Source organism: Lactuca saligna, chromosome 5 (assembly GCF_052625555.1).
Source record: "Lactuca saligna cultivar CGN05327 chromosome 5, ASM5262555v1, whole genome shotgun sequence".
NCBI lineage: Eukaryota > Viridiplantae > Streptophyta > Magnoliopsida > Asterales > Asteraceae > Lactuca > Lactuca saligna.
The window spans coordinates 65,454,548-65,473,914 of record NC_136421.1 but is presented as its reverse complement, the minus strand read 5'-3'; the positions used below and the strand labels follow the sequence as shown (position 1 = coordinate 65,473,914).

Genomic DNA, 19,367 nt, shown 5'->3' with positions numbered 1-19,367 from the left:
TTCTTTATAAACAGGATCGATGCCCCCATAGCGAACTACTTAGCCGAATGAACACTTTGTCTAACAACTCCTACAGGTGTGTAGGCAACTCCTGCATCTCTGCGGGTGCTAACCAATAAGGTGTTTTGGCTATCGGAGCCAGTAAATCCGACACTCCACTATCCTCTACGGAGGCATTTCTGGCAAGTCATCCGGGAACACATCCGGATATTCTCGAACAACTGATACATCATCCACAGTCACCTTACTATTATCCTGGGTATCCATAACATAGGTGACAAATCTGGAACAACCCTGTTAAAGATAGGGTCTGGCCCTAGCTGCTGAACTTAAGATCGACTTGTGTTGAACACCCTCGCCCTGAATCACCAACTCTCGCCCACTTGGGGCTCGAATATGCACTGACTGATGCTCGCAATCAATCATTTCTCCATTGGGTCTCAACCAATCCATCCCACTGTAACCTTGCTCTCACGCAGGGGAATAGGAACCAAATCGATCGGATATCGCTCGCTGAACAACTCGAAAACACAACCCCGATGAACCCTGTTTACGCGTGCAGGAAGATCATCCTGATGAACCCTGCTTATGCATGCAGGAAGATCGTCAGCAATCTCAAATTCTAGTGGACAATGCAGCTCCCCAGAGCATAGGAAAACCTCTTGTTGAGGGCAAGAGATACAAAGGATCAGTTAGCCTCCGAATCAAACAATACCAAAGTAGAGATATCGTTCACAAGGAACGATCCTAAAATAAAACACATGAATATATGCAGAATATATGAAGATACATACCCGTCACCACATCTGGTGTTGCATGAGCCTCCTCGGCTGTCAGCTCGAAAGCCATGCTCCTCATCACAGGCGCATCCACCTTGCCTTGGCGGCCATCCGTGATCCTCAAAGTCACCTGAGCGGGTGCTACAACTGGTCTCCTTGCTACTAAACTCAGACATTTGGACTTCTTACGGCACATCTGATTTCAATAAAAAAAATCAGATCAGATCCCTGTGTGGTGGTGGTAGCAATCCAATCCCTGCTAAAATGACTCGTCTTGCCGCACCTGAAGTATCCAGAACCACCCACCCTGAATTCCCCATCGTACGCCTTGCTGCACTTACCACAGTGGCCTTCGCCCTGCTGGACCCTCGACCTCAAATCAAAAACTTTGGGCCTGTTGCCCGATCTCTATGAACTCTGAACCTAATTTGGCTTCCTCTTCTTCTCCATCTCCAAATCAATCTCCCTCTCGCTGGCTCGCGCTATCCTATCCTCCAGTGTCTTGCAACTAGACTGGATCATAAACTGTTGGATATCACTCCTCAACATCTCGTGGTACCTCGCCTTCTTCATCTCTTCACCCGCCACATACTGCGGAACCAATAATGTCGTCTTGCAGAACATAGCAATTATCTTTACTACCGTCTTAAAAGTCTGGAGAAGGTCCTGAAACTACCTCACCAACTGCTGGACCTCAATCACAGGTGCGAACTCAGCCTAAAATCTCATCACAAAATCCTCCCAAGTCATCGACTTAATCACCTCGCCTCCCAAGGCATGCCCAACCTCCTCCCACTAGTCTCAAGCTCTATCCTTCAGAAGATAGGATGCAAGTCGGATCTTCGCCTCCTCATGACAAAGGCTAGATTGGAAGGCATTTTGGACATCTACCAACCAACGACTGCTCGCATTTAGGGCTCCACATGCCCGGAACCCACGAAAAGTCAAAGTTCGAGCTCCCATCATCGCCACGATCTCAAAACGAAAAGTGTGCACCCATGCACTCATCCAGAATCACCATGATACCCTCCTTGATTGTACCAAAGATCAAAGGAGTCATCTCTAGAATGTTGTGGGTAATATCTGATGAAATGAACTCTCGCATTTGATCCTCCAAATGTTCAGCCCCAGAGCCCAAACCCTCATCGGCACCAGAACCACTACCAGATCCTCCTCGAGTGACCACCATACTGAAAATAGACCATTCAAACCATCAAAACAAACACAAATATATATACACATCGAGGTATCCCATACTCTACAAGTTTCCTGGTATCATCACCGCTTTCCTTGATTCAAGTATGGATCCTCTGCTTTCAGTAGTATGGGCCCATACTACCTTCCACATCTATTTGTACTTTCCTCAAGGATCGCCCCGAGTCTTCCGTGTCACTTCCTTATCAAACCAAAAATTATCAATATGACAAGGATCTCAGAACCGAATCACCTTCTAGGTCTTCCTAGGGTAACCCCCACACTACTCTCTGCCTTCATCTGTAGAAGGAACTCCCGCTAACACCCTCCATCTAGCTCACGAATACAGTTACATATTACCGATACCAAATAATTCTTCGAATGAAAAATGTCTCACACTACAACGGTTGGACTCAGACAACAGTTGCGTACTAAAGTTAAAACCTAACCTTCTAAAATTATCTAGTCTTAATAATATGTAACTTATAATATTCGCTTACTAGTGAGCTGAAGTTAATGGGAACTCCTAAAAGCACAAAGCAAGGAGCATTTGAGCATCGAGTAATCATAAACAAGCATAACCTAATCAGGCTATCCTAACATTGACTGATCAGTACTAACATGCAAGTCTACAAGCTCATACACTAGGAATACAAAGGCACATCTCCCATCATTCTATCATGCAATCTTGAGCAGATCCTTAGCCCTAATCTAGCATGCGATTCACAAATTCACAGTTCAAATCATAACGTAAAACATGTATGGGTATTTTGGAAAAAACTTACTTGAGCTCAGTTGATTGCATGCACCACACCCCTTTCTTTGGTTAGAAAATTCTTTTTATAAAACATTCATTTTATTAATAAAAAATCTACCAAATCCTCAGTTTGAGTTCAGACACACCCTGAGAGTGTGCCTGAATCCCTCAAACCAAGGCTCTGATACCAACTTGTAACATCCCAAAATTTAAGACCAAAAATTTCTTTTTATAATAATCAAATAATCATCTAAACGTTTTCATAAAAACCATAATGAAATCAGAGTATGTTAATAATCATCCAAATACATCAATTAACCAAAATGTAGAACAATATGGTGTGTGTGACGCGATCATCGCAAGCTCTTCCCCTTTGATTTGGAAGTACCTGAAACATAAAATGAAAACTATAAGCACGAAGCTTAGTGAGTTCCCTAAAATACCTCATACAATACATATCGAACATACAATGAGCCATACCCAACAACTATCGGGTCCGTGCCCGACATCGGGCCCCGCCAGGCATCGATCCCCGCTCAGAATAGATCTGTCAGTAACATGAGATGGGCCCCGCCCCATCACATTCATCAGGATCTGCCTGGCATCGGGCCCTGCCTGGCCTTCATACAGATACACAAACACATTCAAGAATCACTAAGATAAATAACATACAATACACCCAGTCGTACAAAAAAACTAGCATCCTAGTCATAATAAATCATAGGTCGACATTGGTGCCTTCGACCCGTCAACCATAGTGATGAGACTCACCTCACACTACTGAAAATCAGATAAATGCTTGGACTGATGATCCATAAAACCCCACGCTACTCAATCAAATAAAGATCCCAATTAATAATCGGGCCATAAACCTTAACTAGGAATCTAGTTCACTTGTCCAATACCCAGGGTGAAAGATCATTTTACCCTTTCCTTACTTGGCTCGAAACCAAGACCCAGCCCAATCGCTCCAAAAGCCCAACATGGCCCATCTTCCTAATGACACCCAAAGCCCATTACCGACCCAAATATAGGAAGGCCCAAAGCCTAAAAATGGACCAAATTCATATAGACTAGTGGCATAACAAGGCCCAAAACCCTAATAGTCCAAATATGGCCCAAAACCCAAAAGTCAACAAAAGTCAATGTTGTTGAGTACACCCGACGTATTTAGACTTACGCCCGGCATATGTTATCTTTGGCCGGACGCACGACGTACAAGTTGGGTACGCCCAACATACTCCTCAACCAACTCATAACACCATTAAGTTCTTAATCAGTTAAGCCATTATATCCAATTCTCTGATATGATCCTAAATGATGTCTTAACACGTAAAGTTTGCAACTTTACTCCTTTGCATGGCTTAATCGGACCCAATACTCAATAAAATCCATAATAAGAACCCTAAATCATGCATGGTCCACTATAACTCATCAAGATTGTATTTTTATGAACAAGTGACCTCAACAATGCTAAGATCTATCATCCTTATCTTCTGGAGTAGCTCATGCTCTCATGTAAGACTTAAAGGACCATAAAAGCACCAAAAGCAAGCCCTAACTAGATCTAACAAAATGAACCATCAAGTTAAGAGCTTTATACCTCAAATAACTTTCCATGTTGATGATGATTCTAGATCCACAAGGTCTAGCCACATCAATGCAAATTCCAATAGTTCCTCTTCATTCAAAATCACCAAAACACCCTCAAAGTTCACTTCTAAGCTCAAACACTCAAAGGGCAATTAGGGTTTCGTTCTTAGGGTTTGGAGAGGTGGAGGCTGGTTATAAGAGACTCTAAAAGCAACTTAACGTGTTTAAATATGGCACAAACCCTAAAATTATGGTTTTCCCCAGTTGGTCGTACACCTCGTGTACTTACACGTACGTGGGTACCTCCGCGATCCGGATATCGAGCCAGTACACCCAACATACTCATAGAGTAGGACCAACGTACTTGGCTAAGTACCAATTTCCAAGGATTTTTAAAATAAATGTTTAAAATGAAAAATACTCGAAATGTGAATGTTATAGATAGAACTTGCTCCATGAATTATTTCTGCTCAGGATCCAGAGTATGCTTAAGGGCTCGACATGGATATGGCAGAGCAGGTTGGTATAATTTTTATAATGAAGAATTTTTATTCTCAAGTGGCCAGGTTGTGGCCTAGTCACCACATCGTGGGCACTGGGCATATGGTTTTTCTTTTTCTGCTACGTGCTTAACTTTTTTCGGTTGCAGATCGGGTTGCTTGGTATTTGTGTCATACATTACAATTGGCTTATAATCTACCTCTATTTTAGTGTATATAGCTTTAACGTGAGGTTGTGGTTGTAGATCGGTATTTGTAAGAGGTAACCTCTCGTTTACGAGCTTGGTAAATTGACCAAGTTGATTTTTAATGCTCGATATTGCCACTTATTGGTTTGTTATTGTAGCATCAGTTGTGTCATGAATTCTCATAAATGGATGCGAAGCATGCAAGCATTAACTCAAAATTGGACTTGTTTTCGGACGGTCGTTGTTCTTTATGATAAAACTGTCTACCGGTTTTCCTATACTTCTCTTTTTTCTTCTTGTACTCATCGTAAGGTAACCACTCCTTCTTTGGTTTCTCCAATCCTCATCGTACTTGTCTCCACCCGAGTAACATACTTGGGATTTTCGGTTCCCATTTGCATCCACATTGCAATCTTTCGTTAAATGTGAACCATTGCAATTTTCACACCCTACTCGAATTGCATGGATGGATTGATCCATTTTTATCATTCTTCGATCCATGTTTTCAAGTTTAGCCATTATTGCTCCCAAGTTCTTGCTTCCTCCATTGCCTTTACCTCTCGTAGCATCTTCTCGTGGGTTATGATATTCTCGTGAGTGCTTTGTGAACTCTTTAATTAATTCTTTGATTGTATTCAGATTCTTCTTACTAATCGGCCCTTGAGAATCATTAAGTTTCCGTGTTGTAACGTTCAACCCATCAAAGAAAATAGACACCTCTTGTTGCACGTTCAATTCATGTTGAGGATAATTTTTAAGAAGACCTTTATATTGTTCCCATGCTTCGTATAAGGACTCGCCGATCTCTTGTTGGAAGTTAGTGATCTTCTTCTTTAGCTTGGCAATCTTTGAAGGAGGACTAAATTGCTCTATAAATGCTTCACAAAGATTGTCCCATGCCCGAATAGCTCCAGGTGCGAATGAATTTAACCAAGCTTTTGCATCTCCAGTAAGTGTTACTGGAAGCATCCTTAGTAAAACCGCATCTTTAGTAACATTTAGGACATTGAAGTAGTTAGAAATGTCGAAAACTTCATCGATGCGTTTGAAATCATCTTCGTGGTCCTTCCCAACAAACGAGATGTGCACAAAATATACATATCAACCTGTAGATTTGTAAACCTAACTAACTTAACTAATTTATGCACCTATAGGCAGTGTACCTAGTCAGATTATAAAATAGCTTCGGTAAGTCAGATGTCGATCACAGGGAACAAAATTTAATTAATTAAAATAACTACTTCTAATTATACTATGAAAACAAACGTTAAATTGGGGTTTTTACTAATTTTGCAAGTTAAGTAACTTAATTCAAACTACTATCACTTAATTAAACTAGACAAGCAAAGAAAATGATTTTTACTTCAAGATTAAAGTGTACTTCCATTTAGTTTTTATTTCCCCCGCTCATATGGTTGATTTCTAGTGGATGGATTATATTAATTACCAATTCTTTAAATTACTAGTTATTATGATCAAATGCCTAGATTTGATTATCGAACACAAGTAAAATCAACATAAAACATCCATTAAATCAAAGTCAACACATAAGATTCGGGTTCATCTTCACCAAACAGAAGTATGGGGTGATTAGCTTATAACTAAAATAGAAACAAAATGAAATCAAAGTTAACAAACATGGTATAATCTAGCAAACCGAATGATTCAATGATGATATTCCTTCAATTATCTTCAAAGCTTAAGTGTAATTCAACATCTTCACTTCTGAGGGTTTTCAAAGGGGTTTCAGTCGTAATCCTTAGCTTAATCCTCAAGACAATCTCTGGATTTTGACCTAATGAGTGGTTTATATAGTTTCCTAAAATCTGGTCACCACGACATGGGGAATAGGTGTCACGTCGTGGGCATCTTTTCAAAAATGTATGCGGTAAGTCACCGGAAGTTTCTAGGTTAAGACAAGTGGCCAAGTCGTGGCCTTTAGATCACTGCGTTGTGGCATGAGATTTTGCACAAATTCTACTCTTCTTCCATACTGATGCTAGCTTTGACCTTCAAGTTTCCATATTTTGTCATTTTTGGTCCTTTTCCTTTCAATAATGTCCTTATTTGGCTGCACTCAATAAGTACCAAACATATTTGAAATTTACCAAATTATAACTTAAATGTATTAAAATAAGGCCTAAAAATATGTATAAATATGGCAATATCAATAATCGTCAAATCAAACAGAGAAAACAATTGCATCAGTTCCTAATTAAAACAAACTAAACTAAACATGCAAATATATTGTTAGTAGATCTCTATATGATTCAATCGACTGTGATGTTCTTCATACTCGTGAAGGTACTTACTGAGTATTTACCATGTGATCTTGTATAACTTGAGATCCAAACACGAGGTAAATTCATCTTATAGTCACCAGAAACTTCAAGAGAAGTATCAATGATTGAATACAACATCGAGCTCACTTTTGAACTCCTTTTAGACATGTAGTTTGCCTTAATTGTAATATACTCTAAGCTTATTATCAAATCCATTTAGGTGCATTACTTGTTACTCTTCCAAGCAAATACTTTATTATTTATTAATAGCATGAAATTTGACTTCTAAATGAAAACGTCTCTATTAGTAAGGAACTGACCATCAATGTAAATATTTCATTGATTTCTTCCATACTAATAAGATTATGTCTTTTGTCCTTTTAAGGCTCCAATAAATATTCTTAATCCCTGATTATAGCTGAAATGATCTTATATGACTTACCATGCACAAGTCATATGAGTCATTACGTTTTTCTAGCACAAATTCTTTAAGAATTGTGCATCTTGAGTTTCCTCAAGGTTCCAAGTACTTTGGATTAATTCAATAAATAACTTAGATCTATCTCCATACACTCTAAGCACACTTTCTTGTTCCTCCCACGTGTTTCATAGAGAGAGAATTCCTAAGTTATGTAAAGCTTTTACACTCAGCAGAGTTAGAGCATCTTTACCTATTTCAATACAAAGGATAACTTTGCTCCCACTAGCTTTGACATTTATATGGACTATCTTTTGTTTCTCGTAATTTAACTTTTGAATTTCTCATCGAAGAAAATGATCCAAACATGAGATGGTTGTTAGAATCCACCAATGAACTTCTTAACCCTATATATTCAAACTTTAACCATACATGGACCGAATCTCAATTCTCATACCTTCGTCTAGTTGTGGCTTATATGGCCTTCTAAAGCTTCCAATAGATGATAGACTCTGATCATAATCTATCAGTGACTCATTTCCCAAGTGACATGGAGTCAAAATCGTGAATGATGTCTTCTATTAGATCTATGCGGAAGAGGTTGAGGAATGTCACTTTCTGTAATAGGTTTTAACCTCCAACTAAGTTCTAGTGTTTTCCTATATGTTATTTGTTAATTGATTATTAAGTCTTATCAAGATCAATGTGGCTCCCACTAGTTCCTTTGGATATGTTGGATATTATTCCTTTTATATATCAGCTCAGATACTGATTTGTTGGAAATATAACAATCTGATCACCACAACAAAAGGCTCGGTTACCAGTTACTATGTGACAGATATATCAGTTTACGATATAAGATATATATATATATATATATATATATATATATATATATATATATATATATATATATATATATATATAGAATAATAATTGAGGAATAAGTATAAATATGAAAGCTGTAAATGACTGAAAGCTATAATAATATAAATGACTGTATTTAAATGACGTAAAGCTATAAATAATATAAATGACTATATTTAAATGACATAAAGCTATAATAAAGTATATAAATATATAAATATATATCAAGTAGGTTCGTCAATAAATTGACTGAACTGGACTCATGGAGCGACTGGTCGATATTTGTTCTTTGAATGGACCGGTCGATATTGGGACTCTTGGAGCGACTGGTCGATATTTGTTCTTTGAATGGACTGGTCGATATTGGGACTCTTGGAGCGACTGGTCGATATTTGTTCAAAGATCAATCCAGCATTGGATAAGTAACAAAAAGTTCATTTAAAGCTCGATTTTATGTAAAACAAGTGTTTACAAAAGGGTACAAAATACATGGGTTTATGTATTTGTATTTGATGTATTTTTGGGTAAAAACATACACACCGTTCGTGTAAGATAAGGCACAAGTGACACGGGTCGTGTAGGAGGGTTTTGGAGGGTTTTCTTGATGAATGATGCTGACACGAGGCGTGCTGATTTAGCCTTGCTGAACACGGGGCGTGTTCATGATGCTGATGCTGACACGGGGCGTGTTGATTTAGCCTTGCTGAACACGGGGCGTGTTGATGTCCAGAAGTATGAAGAAGGCAATCAAAGGGCAACACGGGGCGTGTTGATTTTGCCTTGGTTTTTAACACAGGGTGTGTTCGTGTCAGAGTCAATTTCAGGATTTTTGTGATTTGAAGGTAAGTTTTGTTTGTGATGTTTTGGCTAGGGTAATGGTGTTATGGTGTTTTGAGGATGTTTTCAAGGTTTTTTAGAGGTTGGAAGGAGGTTGATATAAGGTGGTAAAGGTGGTGAAATTTCTTATGAAGATGATGATGAATAGTGATGGGTTTTGTGGTTGATCTTGATGCAGAAGGTTTTGGGTTGTTTCATGGTTGTGTTTTGGTGTTTTGATGTAAGGAAAGTGTTTGGTGGTGTATGATGTAATGATCAAAGGTGGTGAAGATGAAAAACCTTTAGTTTCAATGAAGAAGATGAAGATGGTTGATGGTGTTCTTCATTTCATTGTTGATGATCTTGGTGTTCTTCACTTAGCTTCTTGTTTGATCTTGGTGTTCTTCATTTAGCTCCAGGGATTTGTCTTTGTTCTTGAAGAAGATGAAGATTTGTGATGTTCTTGGGAGTGTTTGTAGTTTGTAGAAGTGTTACCATATTACAAAATGAACACACACACTCACACACAAACTCACGTATACATATATACATTGAAACAAATATCTTCATCTAGTGTACTTGAGTTTAAGTGATAGAGTATGGCTGGTCATGCAAGTTGATGTAGAGTAGGAGGCAAAAAATGTGGGAATGGTTTGGGCTTCTTCATCTTTGACTTTTGTTGACTTCTTCTTTGTTTGAATATTCAACATATATACAACATATATATAATACATATATACATATATAATACATACATATGTATATAATACATATATATATATATATATATATATTGTTGAAACTGTTTAGTCACACATATGTGTTTTCGTCATTCGTGTGTTTTCGTATTTTCCATTTTATCACGCATTCATGCAACCTGAAATAACTGATAATATTTGTTAGATTGTATAAAAACAGTTCATCTTATTTCAGTTATGGTCACATACAAGGTTACATAAGAACATTTTTCAACAATTTCCCCCTATGTGATCATTGCTGAAATAAGGACGGGTATGATATAATCATATTGACAGTTTAACTTTTGAAGATCCGAGATAAAAGATTTGTCAATAGATAAGATATATATAAAACCATAGCAATTGATTTGAAAGTTTGTGACTTTGGTTTAACATATCTTATGTAAAAGATTTTCAGAAATTTGTTTCCGAATCAAAGTCTCGGGTTCGGTTATCAAAGGGTAGCCATATATGTATCTAAAGAAATTTCTTAAGATTTTATAGCATTATTAATGACGACAAGTGGTTTAACAGGTCGATTCAGATGAACGCTCATAGGTATAGCTCACACTTCACTTGGATGTTTGGTTGTTCTGGAAGCAGAACAAGTTAATGATCACTAAAAACGAGTGATATCTCTCTCTGACGACTCACACTCATATTGGAGGTGTTCAACTATGCTTTTCCCGAAAGATCACTTAGTCTCATTATTAGATAATCAATCACATAAGACTGGTTTCGGCATTACTCAGCGGGTTTCTTCATTCATACCATTTAAGTTCACTCTCTCTCCGTCGGGAAATACATGTAGAGGGGTTTAGCAATTTTCATAGTGCAGTTTGCAACTAAGAATCTTCAGTGATGAAGGCTACAGTATCCCGGGAAATCCATTGTTGTTGCAGCTTTTTCTTTGATGGTATCCTTTTTGTTGATCAATATCTATTTGTTGTAAAAGGATATTTTGTTTTAGCATCGAGAATTTGCTACATTTGAGAAAATTGGGATTTTTGAGAGTATCTATCTTGCGGGATTAAGATATCCCTTTTTGTGAAAAATGGTTAAAAAACAGATCACGAGATCTTTTGATGTTTGCTTTGAAATAACCATTTGGTTGAACTTTGTTTGAAAATACCAAATGTAGAGTTTTTTTGTTTTGTTTGGTATTTCTTCGATGAATTATTTGCCTTTCTTGTTGATTCTTCTTTATCTTGTTTCGTCTTTTCTTGTTGATGGATCACGGGATCTCAAGACATCATTTTTGGTTGGCTTATATCTAGGTAGGGATTAGTGGCATAAAAGATAGTTTGTCTAGTATGTAAGAAATGAATGTATCGTCCCTGGTCATTTTGATATCTAAGCAAAAATGAGACCGTGACAAGGTATAATCGGATATACCTTATAAGCAATAGTGACACACCTAAGCTCACAAGAAATGAATTCCACAATGATTCAGATTGATGAGGCACAAATTCTCATATGGGTTTTTGTTTTCATCTGAACCTCCTAACCTTATGTCCCTTTTTAAAATCATCAATAATGAAATAAAATTGAAGGAAATAAAGTTATGTACATTATGAAAAGTAGGAGATTTGAACCTTCACTCCAATTGAGAATCAATATGACTTAAAATCTTCATCGAGCATAAGTATCTGAAAATTAAGTCAAAAGATGATTAATCACAAGGTTCTATAAGAGCTTATTACGGCAAGTCTTTTATTATATTTTTGAAGATTTTTTTTTCTGAATGTTTTTGGAAATATTGGTTATTTCAATGTTTTTGGTTTTTTTTAAAAAGAAAGTAGTTTTCAAATGTTTTTGAATTTTCTTTTTGACTGAAAGTAAACACACTTTTGTACAAACAAAAAGTAAAAGTTTAAGGATGGATGTTATCTGGATTTAACATTCCTAAACGGCCTAGGAAGTATTGAAACTTTGTTTCATCGAGAGCCTTAGTGAAGACATCGGCAATTTGATCTTTGGAGTTGATGAAGTGTAGTTCGATATGACCCTTTTGAATGTTGTCTTTGATAAAGTGATATCGAATGTCGATGTGCTTTGTCATGGAATGGTGAACAGGATTGTGAGAAATGGCAATTGCACTGGTTGAGTCACAAAATATGGGAATTTGTGAGATTTTGAAGCCATAGTCACGCAGTTGAGTTTGCATCCATATGACTTGTGAACAACAACTGGCGGCCGCGACGTATTCAGCTTCTGCTGTTGATGTGGACACACAAGTCTGTTTCTTTGAAGTCCAACTCACTAGTCTACCTCCTAGGAATTGACAGCTACCAGATGTACTCTTCCTATCTAGCTTGCATCCTCCGTAGTCTGAGTCGGTGAAAGCGTTCAGCTGAAAATCGGATTTAGATGGATACCAAAGGCCAAGTTTGGGAGTGCCTTTAAGGTATTTGAAGATGCGTTTCACAACAACTACATGGGATTCCATAGGATTTGCTTGGTATCTAGCACAAACACATGTAGAAAACATGATGTCAGGTCTGCTGGCAATGAGGTACAAGAGTGATCCGATCATTCCACGATATCTTTTCTGGTCAACGGGTTTGCCATTTAAGTCTGCATCAGTTTTGTATCCAAAAGCCATTGGGATTTTTGCGGTATTGGATTTTTCCATTGAAAAACGAGTGAGTAGGTTTTTGACATAATTCTCTTGGTTGATGAAAATGCCATCAGTTGACTGTTTAATTTGAAGTCCGAGAAAAGTAGTCATCTCCCCAATCATGCTCATTTCAAATTTGCTCTTCATTAGATCTGCAAACTTAACACTTAAAGATTCATCAGTAGAACCGAAAATAATGTCATCAACATATATTTGTATGATTAACAGATGTTTATTAAAGATTTTACGAAAGAGGGTTTGATCAATTGAACCTCTTTTAAAACCTGATTCTTCGAGAAAGGTTGACAACGTGGCATACCAAGCTCGAGGTGCTTGTTTCAAGTCGTAGACAGCTTTCTGCAATTTAAAGCTGTGATCTGGAAATTTGGGATCTTCGAAACCTGGTGGTTGTTGGATGTATACTTCGCGATCTATCTCTCCATGTAGGAATGCACATTTAACATCCATTTGGAATACTTTGAAATTCTTATGTGCAGCATATGCAAGAAAGATGCGAATTGCTTCAATTCGGGCAACTGGAGCATATGTTTCATCGTAGTCGATTCCCTCTTGTTGTGAATATCCTTTAATTACAAGACGTGCCTTGTTTCGACAAATGATTCCTTGATCGTCAGTCTTGTTTCTGTATACCCATCTTGAACCTATAACAGTAACATCGGGTGGAGTAGGAACAAGATTCCATACATCGTTTCTTTCAAATTCTGCTAGCTCTTCTTGCATAGCTTTTACCCACTCTGGATCTTTTATAGCAGAATGTATGGTTTTGGGTTCAGTCATGGATAAGAAGGCTCCAAATAAACATTCATTTGTGGATGCGCCTCTAGTCTGAATGCCTAAGTTGGGATCTCCGATGATTTGGTCTGTTGGATGATTTCTGGTCCACTTTATTAAGTGATTCTCTTCCGCTATAATAATTGGAGTTTCAGTATCCCATTGTTCTTCTCCAGGTGTTTCATCTTGGAATAGGTTTGAAGGTTCCCCCATAAATGATGCATCGGGATTGTTTTGGCTATTTGGGGATGGGGTGTTTAAAGGAGGATTTGGTGTTTGTTCCAAAGAGGAAGTATGTGTTGGTGGTTCCCCCTCGAATTGATTTGCATCATTTTGGTTTGTTTGTGGAATTACTTCACTGGGTGTTCCTGTAGGGTCAATTAAAGTAGTTAGAAGTTCAGAATTGTAAGCGGTTTTTGGTTGTTCAAAAAGCAAATCAAGATCGATTTCAATGTCTATGTCAGGAGAAGGTGTTTGTTGAATTGGATTTTGAAAAATATTTTCAATCATTTTTGAACCAAAATGTTCACGATCCAATTTCGTAACATAAAATTCATCGAAATGAACATCAGTACTTTCTTCAATTACTCTAGTACGTTTATTCAGTACTCGATAAGCAGCTGGAGAAAAAGAGTAACCAAGGAAAATTCCTTTGTCCGACCTTGATTCAAATTTTGAAAGGTGATCTTTATTATTCTTTACGAAGCATCGACAACCGAAAATATGGAAAAATTTGATGTTTGGTTTTCGGTTGTTAATGACTTCATATGGTGTTTTATGAAGATGTTTATGGATTAAGGAACGATTTTGAGTATAGCAAGTTGTGGCTATTCCTTCTGCCCAGAAGTATTGTGGCAGATCAGCGAAGATAAGCATTGATCTTGCAGCTTCACATAGAGTTCGGTTCCTTCTTTCGACAACACCGTTCTGTTGTGGAGTGTATGGGGCTGAGAAGTTATGTTCAATTCCTTTGTCTTTGAGAAATGAATCTAGAGTATTGTTTTTGAACTCTAAACCATTATCACTTCGGATTCTTCGAACAGGTCGTTTCAACTTCAGCTCGATTTGTTTGATGAAGTTGATCATCTCATCAGGTGCTTCTGATTTTAGTTTTAAGAAAAAGACCCAAGTAAAGCGCGAGAAACCATCAACGACAACAAGAATGTACTTCTTCCCTTGTATGGTTTGGGTTTTGGCAGGGCCACAAAGGTCTATGTGCAACAACTCTAGTGGTTCAGATACGCTAGATTCTAATATGCTTTTGTGAGTGGATTTGGAAAGTTTTCCTTTTTCACATGCGGCACAAAGAGTTTCATTATCAAGCTTCAGAAGTGGTAGCCCTCGAACAAGATCATCGCCGATTAATTTGTTGATGTACCCAAAGTTTAGATGGGAAAGGCGGCGGTGCCATAACCAACTAATATCTGCTAGGGCTTTAGATAACAAACAGATATCGGGTTTACCATAGATAAGATCCATGTCAAGTGGATACATATTTCCGGAACGGTCAGAATCAACTATAACATCTTTGGTTTTGGCGTCCATGATCAAGCTTCGTTGTTTGGTGAAAAGAACTTCAAGATTGTTATCACACCGATGAGGTTGTGTTTTAGGTCATCGACGAAGGCAACTTTCTTTATGGTAAAATTACCATTTGTTATGTTTCCATAACCTTTGATTTTTGCTTTCATGTTGTTGCCGAAGGTAACATCTTGATTGGTTTGTATAGGTTTGAAGTCACGTAAGTAGTTCCGGTTTCCTGTCATACGCTTGGAGCAGCCACTATCAATATACCATGTATCATCATTGGGTTCTCCAGCATTAAGTACCTGCAATCAGACAAAAAGTTTAGGCACCCGAATCTAAATGGGTCCTGGTTTGTCAGTTGTTATTTTGGGTGCTTTTCTTAATGAATTTCTTTTATCATTTGACTTCACGTTATTGTAATGGTTTGGTTTATAACGATGGAATGGTTGAGGTTTGATTTGATCTATCAATTTTACCCAAAATGTGATTTGTTTTTGAAAACCTGTGGGTTGATAAGATCTGTGATTTGGTGAAAGATATCCTAGATGTGAAGGTTTGTTTGAAAAGTTTTCTTCATATCTGGGATGTGATGGGCGATTTTGAAAAGCTTTTTGATGATGATGGTTTGAAACTTTCTAATGTGATGGTGTTTGAAAGTTCCTTGAATGATTAAAAGTAATATCTTGAAAGCGGTTTTCAAAAGGTTTTTGAAAAGATTTTGGTTTTTGTTTGGAAACTTGTTTATGAGGTATGACGTAGGGTTTAACTGGTTTCTTTGGTTGTTTTTCAAAAATGTTTGGCTTGATTAGTGGGGTTTTGTTGACTTGAATGGATTTTTTGCTTGTTTGTTGTTTCTTGGAGTATTTTTGTCCCAGACTAGTTTTTCCAACAATTGATGAAGTCATTGTAGGAAAAGCAGTTGGTATAGAAGTACTACCATCCTCATAAGAGGAATTTTCTCCATTCAAAAAGTTTTTTAGTTTAGTGGTTTCATCGGTATGTTTAATTTGGTGAGTTAAAGAACTTGCAGAGTCTGTTTCAGAATTTACAACTCTTTTGAAAGACTTTTTGGAAACACTGAAAGCAGTATCATCTGGACTATAGTTGATAACTATTTCTTCATCTGAATCTTCCTCATTAACAGATGTGAAAAGATTAGGTAGAGTAGATTCAGAGTTTTCACAATTCGTCATGTTTTCCTGTTTTGCTTGTTCAATTTCAAAGGATTATCTTCCAATTCCTGGTCTATAATTCGTATCAATTTTGCTAGTTCCTAAGGTGTTTGCCTTGGTGAAAATATCATCACTTAGTTTTTTGGCAACTTTGATAGAATCCATATTCCATATCAGTCTTTTATTCTCGGTTTCAAGAGAATTGATATGTTTTAAAGAATCAGTCAATTTTTCATTTAAAACATTGTATTTATCAGTTGATTCTTGAAAGTCTTGTTTCAACTGAAGGACTTCCATTTCTAAAACATCTTTTATTTCAGAACAAATGACTGACTGGTTTTTTAGTTCCAAATCCCTTTTCTGAATTAGGGTCTGATTTAATTGTTCCAAGACGTGATTATAATCTTCTGATTTTCTTTCAACATCTCTTTCCAATTTGCTTTTCGTTCTTGTTGATTCTCCAAATTTGAGTTGCAAGGTTTGTAACTCAGATTTGCAAATATCATAATTGACCATTGTGTCATGATATGTTTTGAGATCAACTTCCAAACTAGTCTCAATTTTGGTTATGTGGGACTCAAAAATTGTTTTGGAAAAACCAAGTTCAGAGATCATAGACCATACCTGTTCTATGACGTTGGGAGCTCTTGAACGTATTTCAACACCAGCTACAAAGCAGAAGTTTGATTGTGTTGGTTCATGTTCAGCTTCGTCATCAGAAGTTGGCCAGTATTCCACACTTGGTTCATGGATTTCCATCAATGCTCTTTGCTTTTCTTGGTTTTCCAGTTTCTTCAATTCATCGGCTCTTTGAGCATAGTATGCTGAGTCTTTGATTTTGGTTTTGTTTTTGGCTCGACATTCTCTAGCATAGTGATTTGTTCCTTGCAGTTGTGACAAATGATCACTTCTTCATCACTATCATCCTTTTGACTTTTAATCGGAAGTCTTTCAGGTGTTTGACTTTGGGTTTGTTGGGAAGGTTGAGAATGGTTTTGTTGGAATCCAAAATTTTGGTTGTTTTGATTGTTGTAACCTTGATTTTGGAAACCTCTGTTTTGATTTTGAAAACTGTTGTTTAGATTGTGATTATGACCTGAGTTGGGATCGTTTTGAAATCCCTGGTTTTGAAAACCTTGGTTTGAGTTATTTTGGAAAGAAGGTCTTTGAGAATTTTGTCCAAAGTAAGGTCTAGGTTGAAAACCTAAGTTGTTTTGACCAAAAGATGGTCTTGGTTGAAAACTTGAGTTATTTTGTCCAAAAGATGGTCGTGGTTGAAAATTTGGTCTAAAATTTGATTGACCATGATTTGGGATAAATCTCTGGAGATTTGTGTTTGCAACCAACGCACACAGTTGTTGATAATCTGCTTCATCATTTTAATCAGACTGGAAGGCTTGGTTTTGAAAATTTGTGGACACAAGTGCAAGTGGTCTTCCAAAAGTTGCAGTGGTTGGTGGGTCAATCGAGGATTCATACGATTGAAGTTCTCCATACAAGTTGTACAAAGTTTCAGTATGAATAGCTGGATTTCCCTGAATAATGAGTTTAACCATTTTCCAGCTTTCGAAAAGATTGTTTAAAAACTTGAGATTTATCTCGTGTTGTGTCTTTTTGATACCCAAATTGTTCATTTTAACCATAATCAAATTGAACCTATCATGAGCATCATGGATGGTTTCTGATGAAAGCATTTTGAAATTATCGAATTCATTCAAAACAGATGTTCTTTTGTTTCCGATGATTCTTTTATTTCCACAAAAACGATTTTCAAATTCTCCCAAATTTGATTTGCGGTTAACAGTATAATGTCATCCATTTGACTTAGAATACTGTGAGGTATTCCAGAAACAAGTTCCTTTTTGGCTTGGAGTTCCAACTTTTTTGTAATTTCAACTTGAGTGGCTTGATTTGTAGCAAGAGTAGCCATATTTTCTAGAGTAATAAATGTTCCTTCTACACACTTCCAGACATCTTCATTTATAGCATTAAGATGAAGATTCATACGGCCAACCCACGAATTATACTCTTCAGGAATAAGTATGGGTGCCCGTGAACCAGATCCTAAGCTATTTGCAATGGAGACAGAGTTCATGTTGGAGTAATTTGCCAAAGACATTTTTTTTTGAAAGGATTTTGAACAAGTGATATTAAAATGAAATTTTTAAAGAAAAGCTTATGGAAGGTTTATAAACGCTATAACCAAAAGTTTTTCGACAAAAATTTCAAGGTAAATCACACAAGCTCTGATACCAATTGTTGGATATTATTCCTTTTATATATCAGCTCAGATACCGATTTGTTGGAAATATAACAATCTGATCACCACAACAAAAGGCTCGGTTACCAGTTACTGTGTGATAGATATATCAGTTTAAGATATAAGATATATATATATATATATATATATATATATATATATATATATATATATATATATAATTGCGGAATAAGTATAAATATGAAAGCTGTAAATGACTGAAAGCTATAATAATATAAATGACTGTATTTAAATGACGTAAAGCTATAAATAATATAAATGACTATATTTAAATGACATAAAGCTATAATAAAGTATATAAATATATAAATATATATCAAGTAGGTTCGTCAATAAATTGACTGAACTGGACTCGTGGAGCGACTGGTCGATATTTGTTCTTTGAATGGACTAGTCGATATTGGGACTCTTGGAGCGACTGGTCGATATTTATTCTTTGAATGGACTGGTCGATATTGGGACTCTTGGAGCGATTGGTCGATATTTGTTCAAAGATCAATCCGGCATTGGATAAGTAACAAAAAGTTCATTTAAAGCTCGATTTTATGTAAAACAAGTGTTTACAAAAGGGTACAAAATACATGGGTTTATGTATTTGTATTTGAGGTATTTTTGGGTAAAAACATACACACGGGTCGTGTAAGATAAGGCACAAGTGACACGGGTCGTGTAGGAGGGTTTTGGAGGGTTTTCTTAATGAATGATGCTGACACGGGGCGTGTTGATTTAGCCTTGCTGAACACGGGGCGTGTTCATGATGCTGATGCTAACACGGGGCGTGTTGATTTAGCCTTGCTGAACACGGAGCGTGTTGAGGTTCAGAAGTATGAAGAAGGCAATCAGA

The 19,367-nt window shown here is 37.0% G+C and overlaps 1 non-coding gene across 1 annotated transcript; it reads left to right on the top strand.

The window, feature by feature from the left end:
- The first annotated feature begins 5,744 nt into the window (after nucleotides 1–5,744).
- On the top strand, nucleotides 5,745–5,851 carry LOC144999108 (small nucleolar RNA R71). Its single transcript, XR_013660631.1, has one exon. It is a non-coding gene; the product is annotated as a small nucleolar RNA R71 (small nucleolar RNA).
- Nucleotides 5,852–19,367: the final 13,516 nt, after the last annotated feature.